At 30.0% G+C, this 21,520-nt stretch overlaps 1 long non-coding RNA gene across 1 annotated transcript; it reads right to left on the bottom strand.

Annotated features, from left to right (window-relative positions):
- Positions 1 to 16,072: 16,072 nt before the first annotated feature.
- Positions 16,073 to 19,466, bottom strand: LOC105041049 (uncharacterized). Its single transcript, XR_012139927.1, has 4 exons — positions 19,242 to 19,466; positions 18,773 to 18,799; positions 18,628 to 18,693; positions 16,073 to 18,516 (listed from the first exon to the last, which is right to left on the bottom strand). It is a non-coding gene; the product is annotated as an uncharacterized lncRNA (long non-coding RNA).
- Positions 19,467 to 21,520: the final 2,054 nt, after the last annotated feature.

The following is a 21,520-nucleotide window of genomic DNA, read 5'->3' as shown; positions in this document are numbered from 1 at the left end:
TTTCTTATTTTATTCTATTTTTATCTCAAAATTTTTCTGTAACGAACCAGTACGTTTGAGATTATACTAACATTTTATATGTTCCACTGCTTCAAGACAATGTCATACCCATTAAATTTATTTTTCCTCTATAGATCTTTTTTTTGTAAATCCTTTATTACAACAATTTTTTTAACAGTTAAATAGAATTAATACGTTGGTAGATTGAAATAAATTTTTTTTATTAATATAATAAAAAATAATAATACTATCGTAAAAAATCATAAAAAATAAATAGAATATCATAATAACTATCAAAAAGTCATATAAGACATTAAGAAGTAATTTATAAGTCTTCTTCTTGCATCCTACGACATTCAAATTAAAAAATATAACCTCCTATCATTTGATACATCATATAGTTTGTATGACTTTCTATTTTATCAAATAAATATTTTATAATTTATATTAATATAAATGACTCTTCATTATTTAATAAAATTGTATGAGTAATAAATATGACTTCTTCTTAATAATTTATTAAAATGAAGCTTTTTTTTCTGTTAATGCAAAAGAAAGTAATAATACTGCCACAAAAAATCATAAAAAAGACAGAATATCATAAAAATTATCAAAAAATCATATAAATCATCAAAAAATAATATAATTTTTTTTTCTTCATATGACATTTGGATCAAAAAATATGACCTTTTATCTCTTCGATGATGTCATATAGTTTTGTATAACTACTTATTTTATCAAATAAATATTTTAGAGGCATAAATCACTTCATATAAACTTGTATGAATATAAATGACTCTCCATTACTTAATAAAACTACATAAATAATAAATATATTTTTTTTCTTAACAATATTACTAAAATAAATTTTTTTTCTATTAGTGCAACACGAAGTAATAATATGATCACAAAAAATCATAAAAAATAAATAAGATATCATAAGAACTATGAAGAAATCATATAAATCATCAAAAAATAATATAAAAATTTTCTTTTTACATCTTATGACATTTGGATCAAGAAATATGACCTTCTATCTCTTGATATAATATCATATAGCCTCGTATAACTTTCTATTTTGTCGAATAAATATTTTAAAAGCATAAATTATTTTATATTAATTTATATTAATATAAATTAATATAAATGACTCTTCATTACTTAATAAAACTATATGAATAATAAATATGGCTTCTTCTTAACGGTATTGCTGAAATGAAGCTTTTTTCTGTTAGTGCAATAGAAAGTAATAATCTATTATAAAAAATCATAAAAAATAAACAAAATATTATAAGAACTAAGGTAAAAAGTAAATAACCCCTACATTTTATAATTAATTGCAGATCCCTTTTATATTTCTAATTTCAGCAATGTCAATCCTGCATTTTACAAAATTTTGCAATGTCATCTTTCGATGAGAGAAATTGAATTTCTGTTCGCCGACGATCCTGTGGCAAAGAATTATCCAATAAAAGCTTATGTAGACAACTTAAAAAGGGATAATGTGGACTTGACACCATTTTGGCACCATTTTTCCTGCCAAAACCAATGAAAGATATTTTATATGACAGTCGAGCACTATCTCTCCCTCTATACCACGCTCTATCTTCTTCGGATGCTCCCAACTGTGCGCTATCTCTCTCTCTTTATCCCACGCTCTGTCTACCTCTCTAAAAATCAAAAATGAGTTCTTAGGAAGTAACTGACGGTAGTGTGACCCCGAAAAGATGCCATTGCCAACTTGGGGCCATAGTGAAGACTTCTTGAACGTCCACAGATCTGAAAGTTTTTAAACCTCCATATCACTCAAAATCTCATCTTTTTTCCCCAATCTTCCTTTTCATCAACACTATCTTCTTGTTCATCCCCACTTGAATCTTATTCATTGTCAGCATCATCATCACTTGAACATTCAATCCCTTTTACATTTGAATCTGACATTTCTACACTACAAACAAAAAAAAAATTATTTATAAAGAATAATTTGTACAAACCAATTATCATAGTGTCATTCATACATTCAAACAACCTATTGTTTAATAACCTATCCATTTTATATATGAGGATTTTATTATTCTTTAGTGCTTCCCATGGCAAAAGAAAATTCCTAGAATCACTGCAGATTAATTGCAATCACGCCTAACCACAGCAATAAAAAATGGGATAAACAATAGATAATGCACTATCTCTTTGGTGCTTTCTGAGGTGAACAAAGATTCCTTGAGTCCACAATGAGTATGTCCCCCACTAACATGGGCATGTACAATATTCATGTTAAAAAACTAGGTTAAATCTCATTTAAAAACATGCAAAAGAGACACAATATGCATGAAAAATAAAAACACACATAGAAAACTATAAAACTAAAATTACAAAACCTAATTATAAACTCTAACTTTGAGAAAAATAATAAAACAAACGAAAACAACTCACTAATGAAGGAGTCTCTCTTGTCGATCGTCCAAAATAACTCACGATGAAAATCTCAAGAAAAAACATCGACTATTTCCAAAAGAATAAGAGAGAAAGCGACCCTTGAAAGTGACGGAGCAATGTTCGAAGAAAAAATGAGGGATGGTTCGACCAAAGGGGCAGAGAAAGATATACATCACATGCAGAGAGGTCTGTCTAATTAAATGATCCATGTCAGCATACAACTGGCCATCAAATTGACAAATAGGATCCAAATGGCTAATTCCTTGCCACGCAAGACCGACGAGCAAAAACCCAATTTCTCTCGTCAGAAGATCAAATTGTAAAATTCTGTAAAATACAGGATTGACATTATTGAAATTGAAAATATAGAAAGATATCTGTAAGTCATTATAAAATACAAGGGATTATTTATTTTTTATCCTAAGAATTATAATAAAATCAAATAAGCCATCAAGAAGTAATATAGAAACTTTTGTTTTGTATCTTATGACATTTAGATCAAGAAATATGACTTTTTATCTTTTGATATGATATCATATAGTCTTGCATGACTTTCTATTTTGTCTTTAAAGACACAAATCACTTTATATGAACTTGTATTAATATAAATGACTCCCTATTATCTAATAAAACTGCATGAATAATAGATATCGCTTTTTCTTAACAGTATTGCTGAAATGAAACTTTTTTTTTTCTGTTATTGCAATAGAAAATAATAATACTATCATGAAAAATCATAAAAAACAAACATGATATCATAAAAACTATCGAAAAACCATATAAGCTATTAAGAAGTTATATAAAAACCTTCTTTTTTTATCCTACGACATCTAGATTAAAAAATATGACTACCTATCTCTTGATATGACATCATATAGTCTTGTATGACTTACTATTTTATCAAATGAGTGTTTTAAAAATATAACTCACTTCATATAAATCTATATGAATATAAATGACCTCCTATTACTTAATAAAACTATATGAATAATAGCTATGGCTTCTTCTTCTTAACGTAGTACTGAAATGAAGCTTTTTTTCTGTTAATACAATAGAAAATAATAATATTATCATAAAAAATTATAAAAAACAAACAGAATGTCATAAAAACTATCGAGATGTTATATAAGCCATCAAGAAATAATATAGAAGACATTTTTTTGCATCCTATGACATACAGATTAAGAAATATAACTTTCTATCTCTTGATATGTTATTCTATAATCTTGTATGACTTTTTATTTGGTCACATTAGTATCACATATCACTTCATATGAACTTATATGAACATCAATGACTATGTTACTTAATAAAATTATATGAATAATAATTATTTCTTCTTAATAATAAGAATACTGCTAGATGATATGCTGAAAAAGAGCTTTATTCTATTAATGCAACATTAAGTAATGTTGGAGCGAGAATTTTAAAGAAAGAGCTCGCATAAAAAATAAATATTGCTCTTGAAAATATTAAAAGTATTTGAGGAAAACAAAATCTTTATAATTGATAAAATATTTTTTTGATTTTTATTTGATTGTTATGTTGTAACAAACAATTTTTCATGACATATAATTATTCTTTTGGATATAATTGATCTAGCTTAATATATTGCTGTGGAATGTGATAATTTAATATTTTTTTCTTGCACAATATGTGAGAGTGAATACAGAATATCAATATATATATATATATATAATATTTTAATTATATGAGATTATTAATTTTTGTAAGATGCCATAATAATTTAATAGATTTATTTCAAAAAATATTTATTTTAATACTATATTTTTTTTATATTTTTTGACTTTTCAGATGTAATACAGCATATAAAGAATATCATAATTTTCTCTAGAAGTCCTATATTACTACAAGATATCATACATTTTTTTCTTATAGATTTATAATATGAAACAAGATATTATAATATATAACAGGATGTTATAATAATTTAATAAATTAATTTCAACAAAGACTTATTTTGATAACATATGTTTTCTGTATTGCTTGACTTTTCGAATGTAATACGGTCAATATAAGATGTTATATTTTTTTCTAGAAGTCATAGTCATTTTTTTTTCATATAGATTTATTTCATTTTAACATTATATTGAAATAGATATTTATAATATTAAATTACTTTTATTAATGTGCTATATAAATAACTCATAAAACAAATACAAAATACTATCACAAAAATTGATAGCAAATTAAACACAAAACATCATATTGTATCACAGGCTGTGATAAAATCACAATTGGACATCATGAAATATTGCTCAAAATGATAAAATTATGATAAAAATTGATAAAAATTTATCATATACATATTAATTATTTGCTCTCTCAAGTATTAATTGACTGTACATGTAAGCATCAAACTCATCCAACAATCAAAAGAGGATTGAGCAGTTTCATTTATTTATTCTACTACACTTTATTGAGAGTTATCCCATATCTTTTAGCTGATCTTTTACTATTTTCTTCAACAGATGGATCATAATATTCTATGATAGCAATATTAATTCATATTGCACTAATAAATAAAAACTTCAGTTCAGTGATACCATCTAATAATATATCCTATCATTCAAAGATGGAGAGTCTTTTATATTCATATAAGTTCATATGAAATGATTTATACCTCTAAAATATTTATTTGACAAAATAAAAAGCCACACAACACTATATAATGTCATATCAAGAGATAGAATATCCTATTTCTTGATCCGAATGTTATAGGATGTAAAAAAAAAAGACTTCTATATTATTTCTGATGACTTATGTGACTTTTCAATAATTATTATAACATCTTATTTTTTTTTTATAATTTTCTGTGACAATATTATTGCTTTCTGTTACATTAAAAGAAAAAACTCCAATTCAGCAATACCGTTAAAAAATCATGTCTATTAGTCATGTGGTTTTATAAAATAATAATAAAAAGTCATTTATTTCCATACAAGCTCATATGAAGTGATTTATGTCTTTAAAATATTTATTTAAAAAAAATAAAAAATCATACAAGACTATATGATGTCATACCAAAAGATAGGAAATCATATTTCTTGATTCAAATGTCATAAGATGCAAAAAAAAATTTCTATATTACTTCTTAATAACTTATATGACTTTTCAATAATTATTATAACATCTTGTTTACTTTTTATGACTTTCCATGATAATATTATTGCTTCCTGTTATATTAAAAAAAAAACTCCATTACAACATACCATTGAAAAAAAAAAAACCATAACTATCATTTATATAATTTTATTAAATAATGAGAAGTCATTTATATTCATACAAATTCATATAAAGTGATATATACCTCTAAAATACTCATTGATAAAACAAGAAGTTATACATGATTATATAATATCATACCAAGATATAAGAGGTCATTTCTTGATCTAGATATCATAAAATATAAAAAGACTTCTATATTACTTCTTGATAACTTGTATGACTTCTCGATAGTTATTATGACATCCTATTTATTTTTTATGACTTTCTGTGACAATATTATTGCTTTCTGTTACACTAAAAAAAAAACTCAATTTCAATAAAACCATTAAGAAAAAATCATATCTATTATTCATTCAATTTTATTTAATAATGAAAAATCATTTAAATCCATACAAGTTCATATGAAATAATTTATATTTCTAAAACACCAATTTGACAAAATAAAAATTCATACAAAGCTATATGATGCCGTACCAAGAGATAAAAAGTTATATTTCTTTATTCGAATATCATAGGATGTAAAAAGAAGACTTCTATATTACTTCTTGATGGTTTATATGACTTCTCCATAATTATTATGACATTTTATTTACTTTTTATGACTTTCTGTGATAATATTATTACTTCCTGTTGCATTAATAAAAAAATAAAAATATCGTTAAAAAAAAGACACAATAACTATTATTCATGCAATTTTATTAAGTAATGAAAAATCATTTATATTCATACAAATTCGAATAAAATAATTTATGCCTTTAAAAAACTTATTTGACAACATAGAAAGCTATATAAGGCTATATGATATCATACTAAGAGATAGAAGATCATATTTCTTAATCCGAATATCATAGGATATAAAAAAAATGACTACTAAATTATTTTTTGATAGCTTATATAACTTTCCAATTGTTCTTATGATATTCTATTTGCTTTTTATGGCTTCCCATGATAGTATCATTACTTCCTATTACACTAACAAAAAAAAAACTCCATTTCAGCAATACCATTAAAAAAAAATCATATCTATTTTTCATACAATTTTATTAAATAATAAAAAATTATTTATTTTTATTCAAATTCGTATGAAGTGTTTTATGCCTCTAAAACACTCATTTGACAGAATAGAAAATTATACAAGACTATATAATGTCATATCAAGAGATACGAGCTCATATTTCTTGATCCAAATGTCATATTATGCAAAACGAAGGCTTTTAAATTATTTTTTGATGACTTATATGACTTTTCGATAATTATTATAACATCCTATTTATTTTTTATGACTTCTCATAATAATATTATTATTTTCTGTTGCACTAACAAAAAAAAAAACTCAATTTCAACCTGCTAACGCATTAACTCTATTTAACTATCAAAAAAATTGCTATAATAAAAAATTTACAAAAAAAATTATAAAAAAAAAACTTACACATACGATATATTGCCTTAAAACAGTTGGAACAAGTAAAATATTAGTATAACCTCGAATGCACGACTCCTTGCAAAAAAATTATAGATGCTAGATGCTCAAATAGAAATAAAATAAAATAAGAAAGACAAAAGAAAAAACATCATTTAAAATGATCAAGTATGAGCAAAATAAAGCACCTGATAATGTTTTAGAAAGAAAAAATATTTTAATCAATTTTAAATTTTCAAAATTAAACTCAAATGTGTTAAATTTCTGCAGCATTGAAAAATGGTACAACTCTCATTATTAATTACAACGTCAGACGCTGAATCGATGGCTAAAAGAGACATTTTCTCTATACTATGTGGACTTTGTGACCGCAATGCGCTCCATGCTATTTTTGCTGCCGCACAAAGAATTGCTCTTCTATCTAAAGTTCAAGGCCTTTAAGCCCAAAAAAGTCCAAACCCGAGATGACAGAATCTTCTCGATCAGGCCTGGGTTTGATCTTTCTTTTCTTGGAACACAATTTAACCTCATCAGAGCCCCGCCCAGAAACTAACTGCAATCAGGTCAGACTTGGACCTAGTGCTCATGGCCAGCTTTAGACAGAGTGGCCTAGGATTCAATTTTAAAAGCAAGCAATACTCAGATTGGGACCTGTTCGTGCCCGGCCCAACTAATTAATACTGATCGAGGCAGATGCAACTCATATGAGTTGATGAACGCATCGAATCACCAGTGATTAATATTTTCTCAAGCATCGATGAGCGTCAGGAAATACACTATACACTTTCTTATTCGTAAAAGCTCCATGTCAGGTCTTGACTACAGCTGATGGGGCACTCATATTTGCAGAGCAGCGCTTCTGTTATCAGGAAATAATTCAGGCATGCGAGATAGGAAACTAACATTAGACTATACACTCCAATTTTATGAAAAAGATCCAATAATTCAACAACTTAAGAGTGTACCTTCTCACAATTAGATGACATATAATAATCATCTTGTCAAATAAATTATGCCACGCTATAATTTATCCTAAATTTTTGTTAAGCATGCACAATAAGAACTCATCCTTTAGGAAGAAACCAAGAACACTAAGGAAAAAAAAAAAAAAGAATGAATAACATACCATATAGCTTGATAATAAAAATTTTCCATATAGTTGCCTGTCACACTTCAACAACAGCGTACCGAAATGTTACAAGATGCAAGACCTTTATCCAAGTGCTGAAATCCAATCATCAATTCAAACAAGCGTGGTAACAAGCACAGAAAGTAAAACTTCTCCAAGAGATAATGATATAAATTCAACAAAAATGCAAGACGGTCATTGGTAAATTTTCATGATTGATTTATCACATCCCTCGACGTTTGCTTGCTTTCCCCGCTTTTCTAAAATAGATAGTCACAGAATTGATCTCCTAAACTAGGTTCTAAAAAGGAAAAAAAAAAGGTGGAGATCAATTTTTCATAAAATTTATTTTTCAGGTTCTATAATTGCCGGTTTTGACAAAACAGATTTCGTGGAAAGTAACCGAACATACGTTTTTGTAAAACTAACTCATTTTGGTAAAACATGGAAGACATGAAAAGATTATAGCAAAAGGATTTAGATGACCAAAAGAATACCAGCAATACGATACCGTAGGGAAATAAATCAAAGCCATCAGAGCAAGTTGTCATGGAAGGTAGCTCATAGCTTCAATTCCCTCTGTCCATTCTAAAAATTCCTGCAAGAAAATTCAGATGCCCTGTAGGATGAAACCAAGTTAATAAATAAAGCTTGGTGCTTCAACAAGTCCAAGTTAAGATGCCATGTGATCACAAGTGGGGCAAAAAAAAAACCTCTTATAGGAAAAGAAAAATCAAATGTCTGTTAATCTCAAATACATCACACAAAACCCAATAGGAAATGATCAAAACAAGTTCCGCATGTAATTGCATCAATGAACAAACCATATAGATTCTCATAAGGTCATTGCTTTCTAGCCATCTTGGAGTTTCCTACAAGAAAACTACATGGACTCATTTACCAAGGATACATCTTTCCCAACCAAAGAGCTCCAAGAACCACAAACTTCAAAGACTGAACCATCAAGAATTATAATAAATTAAAAAACAAACCTTGGTAAGCTCCCACCTGCAGTTAACTCAGAAAAAGGGGGAAAAATGCTGTTACACAAGTTGTTGTCAAATTAACTTGCTAGACCATGATGATAGATGAATAACAGTGGAGAAAGGCCATTAGCACTACTTGAAAAATTGGAAATAGCAACACAAATGAACAAGTATACTAGAAGTTACTGTAGTAAAATGAGCAGATTAAAAGGAGCCAAAAAGAAAAAGATTGGCTCAGCTAGGGAAGACCCATGAAAGCACATAGTCAACAACAATAACTAGATTAGAATTCTGTATATATAACAATAGTAAAAGCTCTCTGCAAGAACTTACACATTGCAAAACTTCGTTTTCATCAACAACCAAATATGCCCCAAGAAATAGAAAATGGAAAGTAACTCTCGCAAGTTGAGAGGAATTCTGCCAAAACAGTTCAATCATATCTCAAGAGCTTAACTTTTTAAATCATAAAAAAGGAAACTTCTCCACAACTTCAACCATATCTCATCACACGGACTGAAGATAGATATCCAAACCTAGCTATAAAAATAAAATTACAAGAGAATGGTTATGCAAGGCATGCGAAAGAGATACCATCATACTCCATAATCTCTGCTTGGAGACAAATTTGATCACGAGATCATGAAAACTGCCATTAATCATGCCTCCAAAAAGAATATCATTAATGAAAATAAAAACTGCCCACAAAGAAAAAGACAGACCATCCTCCTCAATCTCTAAAGACTGCAAAATACACATACAAACCCCACATCCATGTTGACTGGGCAAAAGCAGCACAGCCAAGAAATTGCTCCAATAGCTCAGCTACCATAAAAGAGAAGATCAAAATTCAAGTGTGAAAACAACAAATAGGAAATCTCCTCTCAACAATGTCTGCTGCGACTTTGCAGAGTTGGAAAAAATAAAGTATTGAATGAAAAGTCTTCCTTTTTCTGATGTGAAGTATTGAATGAAAGTTGGATCAAGATGATAGTAAAAATGACTATGATACTGAAAAGAATATCTACAACAGACCATAGAATAAAATCTTGGAGAACTCTCCTAGGACGATGAAATCCCTGCAATTAGGTTTCAATAGCACATGGCAAAATAAAGTGCAGACGCCAACTAAAATGTCAGATCTTTAAAATTGCCATTTGTCGGGTTGTTTATATATATATATATATATATATATATATATATATATAGCATAGTACAGATGATACCATGTGATAATAGGCCTGCTACGAGGAAAAACAGGGCTCAACACCCTCACTGGACCATCTGATGTTCTGATGCAGCATGGACCCTTGGACCATATGTTGAGATGCGTGAAAGTGAAATCTGTGACTCGGCTCTCATGCTTATGCATATCAAACACAACCACACATCACATTGCGTCAAACTATTAGATGATGAGCATTGAATTTGAACCACTCCCCCCCTAAGAAAGCAAGATAACACCTCTCTAACACAATATCTATAGATTCCACCTGAACTTGAACCAGAATAATCAAAAGAAGCTCTGCCAAATTTTGCTCCAATAGATCAGCCATTACATGGCAAAAAAGATGACCAAAAATTAATAAGTGTGAACACATCAATAAGGAAACAGCCTGCTAAAAGAGACCCGCAGACCCTGCAAAAAGATTGCTCTACCAGATCAGTTACTAACAAGGACAATAAAAATTCAGCATCTGAAGATCTGAAATAAGAAACTCCCTTTTAATAACAGTTAGTTGCAACTCTACAGAGAAGAACAAAGGCATTTCTATGATGATGAAAACAAGAAAGACAGATCAAGATGATCATGAAAAGGACTCAGATAATCAAAAGAATATCTGCACAAGGATATCCTAGAAGGAAAGATCAAAAAACATGGGAGCCAGTTGTACTGCGAATTAGCTCATGGCTTAAATAACCTCTATCCATTGTAGAAATCCCTGCAAAAAAATTCAAATGCCATGTGACTACAAGTGAAAACCAAAGAAAAGAAAGGTTAATTCTCACAGGACAAGAAAATCAATTTGTGTGTGTTCATCCCAGAAAACCCAATAGGAAATGACCAAACAAGTTTCGCATGTAATTGCTTCAACAGAATTAAGCATATAAATACTTTCAAAGGTTGTACCTTTAGTTCTCTTTAGTCATCTTACAGCCTCTTATAAGACAAAAATTAATGTCGTTTACATTTCAATGAAATCAATTAGATGATTCTTACAAGATTTAATAATTTCAATTACCTCTATCCTGTAGCAAGATGTTAACTGCTTCAACCTATCAGAATTTATATGAATCACAATTATAAGAAAGTAACCAGCTGCAAGTAAATAGAGTCCAAAATGGTAAGACTCCGATCACCAACTAACATTATAAAGAAGGAACCCTACTTCAAGGTTGAACTTTACAGCAACCTGCAAGCAAACATACTAATATTTGGGAGAATATGAAAGGCAACGCAACGAAGTCATCAGTAACCTAAAATTCAGAAACAGTCGTGTTCTAGAAACAAATTTGATTAACATCATCAGACTTGCATCATAAAAGCTAGACATACTACAAAATTACATGGACTAGTTCACCAAATTAGGTCTTTGGTGACGAAAAAGTTTCTAGAACCACAACTTTAAGGGTAACATGAAATAGAGATTCAAGTCCAACAAAATGAACTATTTACCGAAGACAAAGCTGTAAATTGAAACCTTCTTACTGGCAGAGGTTCAGAGGGAGCAACTAGATATAGTACTAAAAGTTTACTTCAATACAATTTGGTTCATTTGTATAGGCATAATAACCTCTCGAAGAGAAGTAACATTTGCATGTGAAAGCACACATTGTGACCAAGAATAATCAGATGTCAGAAACCAGCCAAAAAAACCTCCCAGGTCATTACTTCAAATAGACCTTTGCACCTGCTATAAATGTGATTGTGAAGATGGAGAGTAATGGTAAAGATGAAATCCAGGATCTGTAGCAAATAATGCAAGAATTTTTCTTTTTCTCTCTTTTGAAAGAGAGAGCCTCTCAGGAAAAGGTAAACTACAAATGACATCAGCCAATCAAAAGTGTTTTTCCTTTTAACAAGAGTAAGAGAGTGCCCCTTGGAAAATAAAACCATATTTACCTAGAATAAGATATTAGTTCAATGATATCAAGAAAAAGGATGTACACTGGCCCCAGTATAAAGAAAATAATGAAATAAGTGGAGCCGAAACAGAAGAGTTTCCATTATAATTAAGATATCTTCGTCAGACCAGAAAAGACTATAAATTCCTTTCTGGATACAGATAATGCCACTAAACTATTAAAAATCGGATCTGCAATACAAGACGGTGTAGTTGGCTGGTGCTTTTTTTCAGAAATTGCTTAGCTGTGAAGCAAGTACAGCATAGATGATTGGGCTTCCCATAATTTAAAAATAGGTTCTGCCAAGTTGTTAAGAAAAGAAAAAAGAGAAACAAATGCAACCATAAGACTTTGAAATACATTAATTCATTTAATCTTACATAGTAACTGATAATCCCAAATTTTAGGAGGCAAAGAGTGAGCGCTTACAGACTAACATGTTAAGTATAACAAGATTCCTACAGATTTTTAAGGGGACAAAAACAGATCATGGCAAAATTTTAAAGATGCAAAGGGTGGGGAGATCAAATATCACCACAATGCAAATGGGACCTGGACAGTTCAAAAACTTTAACAACAACATCCACCAACATCAACTGCAAAAAAAATCATCTAAAAGAATAAGGACAGCATCAACAGCTGACCAACAATATCATGGCATCATCTAAATCACCATCAGCCAGGTTGTTTGAAAATGTATAATATCTATCTTGAATCAGATATAATGCAACTTTCCTGACTGCCAATAAAGCAAAAGATCAATACCATCATAATCTATAATACCTGAAGACCATAAACATATTCACAAAAACTCCATGCCAAATTTCTTATTTAAAGGTTAACATAAATGGTGAACCATTATATTAGGGGCGAATTAAAACCCAAGATACACGAACAAATCAAGGAAACACAAGCTCAAAGCATCAGTAACTGCTCAACAGAGAAAACAAACATAAAAAGCAGGATACATAAAACTAGATTACAAAATAGCTATCAGAAACAGAAGAAAAAATGATATGAAAAGTTGTTTAATGTACAAATTTAGAAAAAGAATAAGAAATCATAATAAAATTAAAATTAAACGCATAACAAATTTAATTTGTGAAAGTGAACATCCCAAGGAGCATTGAAACCTAGCAATATAATAATAAGAAGAAATTACAAAACAGGATGTTTGGGGTGGGGAACGAAAGTAGAAGCACAGAGGAAGGCTAAACAAAACACAAATAGAAGTCGGTGACACAAAAGCATAAGCCAAAATAGACAAATAATTATAGAAAGGAAATAGAAATTGACAATAAATGCGTTGTGTGTGTGTCTGTGCACGTGCGTGCGTGTGTCTGTGCACGTGTGAGAGAGATAGAGAGAGAGAGGGATAAGATTTAGTAACACAATGGGAGTGGGGAGGAGAGAGATCTTGCTTCTGACTGATCAGGGAGGTGGTCGATAGATTATGAAACTGTTCTCGAAGTGAAAAGAGAGAAGAAAACAGAGTCATAAAAGCAAACTTAGATCAACAACCATAAAAAGCACTATATAAAATTTTGTGCACTGCACAAGCTTGATTATGAGACCACAAATCATTTCCAAAATAGTTTCTCTGGTCTCCCTACAATTAGAAATAAAAAGATTCATGGCATAAGCCTGTAAAATATTTGACAGGTGAAAGCTTCCTCTTCATAAAAACAGAGAATTCCTATAAAAGATAATCTACCAACACGCACATGCAATTTATATATTAAAGAAACTTGTACAATGAGAAAATCCAAATGATGTTTACAAGGTTTCAGCTCTGTACCCTCTCTCCATCTTATAAGTCCATATGGGAAGAGATCACACACCAAGTGACATACAGATTGATTTTGTAAAGCACCAAGCAACTTCCAATTGTGGACCTCAGTTCTATCTATCATCTCAGAAGATACAATCCAGCACCATAGAGCAAGTGATGAATCAAAATCAAATATATATAAATTTAAAAGCTTAATAAGCAGCAAATTAGTACAACAATGGCTGAATACTACCACCATCCGCAATTTATTGGTTATTTTTCATTTTTAGTAGTAAACGAGCACATAAAAGCCGCATCACAAGAAAAGAGACAATAGTTGGTATAACATATCATTTATCCTGTTATATTTCACTATTAACAAATAAGATATTTTATCAAAAATTTGAAGCTAAATTCGTTTTAGAAATATATGTACAAATCTCCTAATGCAAAAATATAATTCAAGTATGCAATATTCAACTTGCAAGTTAAAACATACAAAACTCCTCAGGGAAATATATGCTGCCTAAAATACTATATGTTCTTAAATATAAAGAAAATAGTACAAAATAGTACAAATTGAAATACAGAACAAGGTTACAATCAAATACATACAAGATGTACAAACATGGAAATAGAAAAAGAACACAAAACAGAACATAAGTAAGCTAAAACTCAAAATAAATAAAGAACAAGGTCTACAATCAAATACATACAAGATGTACAAAAATGGAAATAGAAAAAGAACACAAAACAGAACATAAGGTAAGCTAAAACTCAAAATAAATAAAGAACAAGGTATACAAATCAAATACATACAAGATGTAAGAAAAAGGGAAATAGAAAATAGAAGACAAAACATAAGGTGAGCTAAAACTCAAAAAAATAAAAAATAAAAAACTGAATATGTAAAGACAATAACATAAAGTGGAATTAATCAAAATTTAATAAACTATAAAAAGAAAATAAAAAAGTAAATTTGCAATGAAAAAACAAACAAGTTTTAGAAGATTACATAAAACCAAGAATTAGCAATCCAAAGATAAAAGAAAAAAAAAACAAAGTTGAAATAGTGAATTTGCAGATGACTTGATAACTAAAAATAATAAACAAACTAAAAGAGCATGAAATATAAAACAGAACATATGAAAACCGTACAAGATTAGAAATGGAAAATTGAATATAAAGATGGAAATAAATGGAAAATAAGGAGGCACAAGAATAGAAAAATTATAAATTGAATCTTCAAACAGAAACAGGAAACAGAATAAATAAAAAATAAAAATAGATGACGAGATAAATTATATAAAGAAAATAAATTAAAAATAATATGAAGCCGAATTTAGAAGTGTATTGAAGTGGAAAATGAATGAATAACAAAAACAAATAGAATTATCAAAGAAAATACAAAAAAAATCTACAAAAATTAAATAAGCTGGAATTCCAAACGGATATGCAAAACTAAATATATAAAAAGAGGACGTAAAGCAGACAACCAAAAAAAAAAAAAATCAAATACTGCATCATAAATAAATGGATGAATAAACAAATGGATAAATGAAGGTTGAGATAATAAGGAGAGAGGTAAAATTTTAGTAGAACAACAAAGAAAATATAAAACTGAATTTGGAAAAGATTCAAAAACAAGTATTGCAAATATATATACAAAATGGATATTTAAAGAATAGTTAGAAAATGGATGTAATTAACAGTAAAAAAAATTAAAATAAATGATAGAAGAGTATAATTTTTTTTTGATAAGAGACGAGTATAAACTTTCAAGAAACACGACTGAGCTTGCACAAATTTATATATATATATATATATATATATATATATATATATATATATATATGGAAAATAAACAAAAAAATTATGGAATACAAAGGAAAATGAATTAAATTTAAAACAAATAGAAAAATTCCAAACAAATATAAAAAGCTGGATATGTAAAACTAGATTATAAAATAGCTATCAAAACAGAACAAAATAAACTGAAATGGTTTAATATACAAATTTACAAGCAGATAAAGAAATTGTAAAATAATAAATAAATTTAAATGTAGAAAAGGAAATCAAATTTGAGAAAATGAATATACAAATTAGCATCGAAACCTAGAAACATAAGAAGAAGAAGAAATTACAAAACAGGATGCTCAAAAAAAAAAACAGCAAAACAAAAAAAACAAAACTAGAAGCACAAAGGAAGGCTCAACCAAATACAAATCAGCAACACGAAAGGCATAAAAAAATAGACAAATAAAACAAACAATTATTGAAAGAAAACAAAAACCGATAATAAATGGAGAAGAGAGAGAGAAATGACATCTAGAAAACATAGTGTAAGATGATAGAAGTTGGGGACAGAGATCTTGATTCTGATAGGTCCAGGAGATGGTAGATAGATTATCCCATCTCAGCTAACTTAACCTGCAAATCCTAATCCCCCTTCTCTTCTAAAAAGTGTCTTAGTTGCAATCCCTTTAATCTTCTCGCTATATGACTTTCCCCATCCCCTTTGATTTATATATTCAAGATTGGATTCTCATTCTTGCAAATAACATTGAATTAGGTTCATAAAACATTATTTTTATTCAAAACCAACATACAGACCCAATGCAAGACTACCCAATCTAAGGTTCGCAGAGAACCAGCTCAGATGGTGTTGTTAATTTCACAAGAATATACCTGCAATATTGAGCACAGAGAAGCCTTAATGATTTTGAAATGGATACAAGGCTAGGATGCAAAGAGAGAAGGATTCAAGAGAGAGGATAACAGGTCAAAAATGGATGCTGTGGTGGGATCTAAGTACAGAGGGAAGTTCTGGAAAGAAAAATAAAGAACAGGAGGAGACTAAACTATATGCAGTTGACAGAAAGGAATGAGAGAACATTACTGATAAGGGAGTTTGGCTTTGATCCCAAAAGGAAAGAAAAAGAGAAACACAAAGACGTAGTATAGTAATTTTAAATTTCTCTTTTAGGCATTTGTTTTTGTCAGTTGTTCTCTCCAATTACTATAAATTTCTCTTTTAGGCATTTGTTTTGTCAGTCGTTCTCTCCAATCACCAAGCATAGCAAATGGGCGGGGGAAGCAATGCATGTCTGCATGGCATCTTTCATATTACGGCTTATAATTTACATTTTTAAATAATATATATTATGCTTTTCTTTTTTAAAAACATTTCTATTATATCTAATTTTCTGTATTTAAAAGCAGCTTGTATAAAACATGCCTATTAAGTAGTACATAGAATTTCAACATAAGATGAAGCAGATAGACACATAATAGGTTATGAGAATGCAACAATAAAACCTTATCACCAACCAATATATTAATATTGATATTTCAATCAAATAAATCGGTTGCATAGTCTAAATTACTAAGCAACATTAATATTGGAAGACAGCTTACCACATTTCCTACAAAAAAAAAGAAAAAAAAAAGATTCTGCAAGATCAAGAACTGATGGAGGAAATAAACAGCAGTGCCACATTCTTCAGTTTCATCAAAATTAATATGTAACCATTCAAGGTCAAGGTGGCAAGAGATTCTCATAGCAACAAAGCATCAAAATTCTCAGATAGTTTTTTAAATCTGATCGTATTTATTTAAGCACAGATCATATGGGCTTCCAGGAGAAAAATAAGCAGGATATAATGAAGCAAAGATCCCAATAAGATACCATCACTCATCTAGAAGGGCAATTAAACAAAGTTTTTTTTTTTTTTTTTCTGTGAGGAAAAAGTAAACAAAGTTAAACAGCGAGGGCTACAAATGCTAGATTTTGCCTTAGAAAAAGTTTTTTAAAATAAGTTAAACCACAAGGGCTAGAAAACAAAGTTTTTTTTTTTTTAAGGAAAAAGAAAACCAAGTTAGATCTTTGCCTTAGACACCAATTAGAAATGCCAAATAATTCTTTTTTAAAATAATGCACATGTATATCAACCAAAAACAGCGGGCAATAGAAATTGAAATGAACAGTTGCATTCACATGCAAACTGGTGAGGCCTGTGGAGGAATCATTATGCAGCATACGAGACGATAATGATCACAAGAAGTAATTTTTATGTGAATCACAAATCTTTACTTCAATCACTATTATCAACCAGAAATAACAAATCAAACTCCAACATTTCAAAGAAGTATCAGAAAATAAAGCGAAGTAGACAATGAAATATTAAGTGCTTACAAACACTATCAAATAAAAACTCACCAGTGTGCAAAATTGCTGAGAACTCTGGCATGAACCGAATAATGAAGATAAAAATTAAAAAACCATCACAATCATCAATCAATAGGAAAGAAAAGATGATCACAACCTAAACGTCTCACAAGATCAAAAAAAGCAACCTTTCAAGACCATCAATTGCAACTCGAGGGAAAACCAGCATTCCTATGTTAATGAATAATGAGAAAGAGAGATCAACAAGAAAATAAAAGTAGATGGATCAAGAAAGTAAAACCAGCACAATCACCAAAATAAGATCTCAAAGAGACTACATACTTTTCCAATTTAAACTCCCGCAGAACAGTTTATTTCCAGTAAGACAGCTTTAGAAGGGTTCGATCTCTGCAAGAATTCAAACACCATTCTACATGGAAGTAATTCAAACAAAACAAACCCAACAAGCTGAGTTACAAAATCATACCAAGGGTTATCCATATCAATCTATAGCCTGTAAAGAAACAATTCGGAGGCCATCTTAGCTGAATCTACTGAAATTAGTACGAAACCAATTCTAAAACGAAAATAGATGATCAAAACGCCCAAGTTTTAATTAATCAGATAGGATGAGATTCACATCTAAATGATCACAAAACTAGACACCAAGATCACTGCTAGGACACAAATTTATTAAAGAAAAAAAAAACACCAGAAAAGAAATCAAGAAGCGAGCAAACACTAACAAGAAAACCTTCTCCGGAAACTACAGATGAAAAAAAGAATCAGAGAAATCACCGTAAAGCACCGGAATCAAGCCATCAACCTAGAAATCAAGAACCATAAGAATGGGGAAGTTACCCTAAAGAAACGCCAAAACCCGGCAAGAAATAAAGAATTATATATCAAGAATTCAAAGAAGAAACAAGAGGAAAGGAACGGGGCGGTTCTCTTGCCTTGTAGTCGCCGGCGAGCGGCGCCACCGTGCCCCCTGGTCGTCATTCTCGTCCTCGTGCGGTTCCGAGGTTGACGACCACGGGGCCCCAGACACGCGAAGAAGAACGGCACCAGCTCGTCCCCGCCTGGCTTGCCATCACGTACGAAAGAAAGGCTTGGCTATGGTAAGGGTTTATTTACAGGCAACCGCGCCCTCAGTCCGCTTTGCCTCCACGCGATGCAAATAATGGAGGCCCCCGATTAAATAACGGAGAGAATTTTTGAGTTGAGCAACGTTTTAAAATTAAAAAAGGCCGTTACGGTGGGCTTGGATGTTTCCCGTGATTTCCTGTGTATGATATTAATAACTAATGGCAAAAATTTAAACAAAGAATGCTATTATTTATGTATAATTAATTATCAATTAATGTTAGAAGTCGTACCGGATTCTCGTTTAAGCTTTGCAAAGAATCGAATTGGCAGGTAATGATTTTGGGTATTACCTCACTCAATACGTAGTCTCAGCCTTTAAATTTCACAATTTCATTTCACCTATGTAAAATAAAATAATATTTTACTGTACCAAAAAATAAAATAATATTTATAATGATATTTTGGTAGTTAAAGAAATTTAATAAAAATATTTTAAAGTGGCTATCTAAAGAAAATTTTCATCGTGGAAGAAATATAAGAAGAGTTATGCTCATCATGCCCTCTTCCTCCTCCGCGCGTCTTTCTTCATTTCACTTCCGTCTGGGCCACCATCTCCGTTACACTTTCGCTAACAAAAAAAAAAAAACTTTGTCTCTCTTTAATTTTATGCTAACATGAGCCTTTAGCTAGCTGATCCAACATGATATTCAAAATTTTAACATAATCTCTATTAACCAATCAAAATAACCAAAAGATGTAAATAAATAGTAATGAGCCCTATTTTATGAGCAAATAATTTACATTAGATGTGAAGTAACTCAAAAAAGAATACTTTAGCCTAATCACAACCCGAGCTAATTGCATGCTAGGTTCCATTGGATTTTGTTTTCTTCATTAAATTGCCTTAAGCAACAATTCAGTAAGGACCTCTTTATACCTTTCCATCAAAACTAGTCTGTAATAAATATAATATTTCAATGGAACAACGTGTTATATACCAATACTTCTTAAAATTAAATATTAAATCAATATTATGAAAAAAATGATGACACATTATACAATCATGTACTTATATATGCACAGAAATATAGGACAATTCTACACATATATAAGTAGTCGACACATGCATCATGCATGGTACGAAATCATATACATAGATATGTACCAATGCACTTTGCAACTATATATAGGTATACATAGTCATGCATCGAGAATACTATGCACATTATGTGCGAATATGCATAGGTATACTACCACACATAGATTGCACGGTCATACAATGACACAATATAATGACATACAAGTTTGCAAAGAAAAAAAGTGATCCCTACATGCACTACACTCAGTTGTACACAAATGCACATGTACACATGGTTATACTAGACAACCAGGCAACACTAAATCAAAATGTTTTCATTCATTAATCACTATGATGGTGGTAATTAAACTGTTTCGAACTAAACTAGTAGACGGTTCAATTTCATTTGCTATCCAATTTCAAATTACTATAGAACAAAGAATATTAAATTATATTTTCAGCCTCAAGGAAGAAATTTGTAAAATCTTTATTTCAATTTTTTCCTTACTTTTTTTTTTTTTTGATGATGAAATTTAACTATTTCTGATGATGTAATTTACAGTTAATCTAAGTCAAGAGAAATAGGTCACTTCCTCAGTCAAGTAGACCAACATAGCAGAGGATTAACACTTTATGTACTGAAAAACAGACCATGACTATTATTTTGTTTAGAATAACGAAAGTACAGAGGGCATCTATTATATGGTGATATCGTAATATTGTAACCTTAGAGACAGAGTCCATCATCATCTCTCCTCGCATTTTTGCCGATGATGAAATTCAAATGTTATGTTGACATGTGTTTGTAGCATAATGTGCAATTAATTTAAGTCAAAAAGAATAGTTTGCTTCCTTAATTAAGTACCACCTGGGCATTAAACTGTGTTTATAGCTCGACAAAAAAAAAAAAAAAAAAAAAAAAAGCGGCTCAAGAGACTTGTATGATAGTAACGGGACTCGCGCGACATGAGTGACGTGCATGGACTGCTTCATGCACATTTATTTGGTGCCCATCAGGCCAGCGCTAGACTTCTAAACCCAAACAATTTTAGTCCACACTCGAACTCA

Source organism: Elaeis guineensis, chromosome 3 (assembly GCF_000442705.2).
Source record: "Elaeis guineensis isolate ETL-2024a chromosome 3, EG11, whole genome shotgun sequence".
Classification (NCBI taxonomy): Eukaryota; Viridiplantae; Streptophyta; class Magnoliopsida; order Arecales; family Arecaceae; genus Elaeis; species Elaeis guineensis.
Note: the sequence above shows the minus strand (reverse complement) of the source record. Positions and strands in the feature narration are given on the sequence as shown.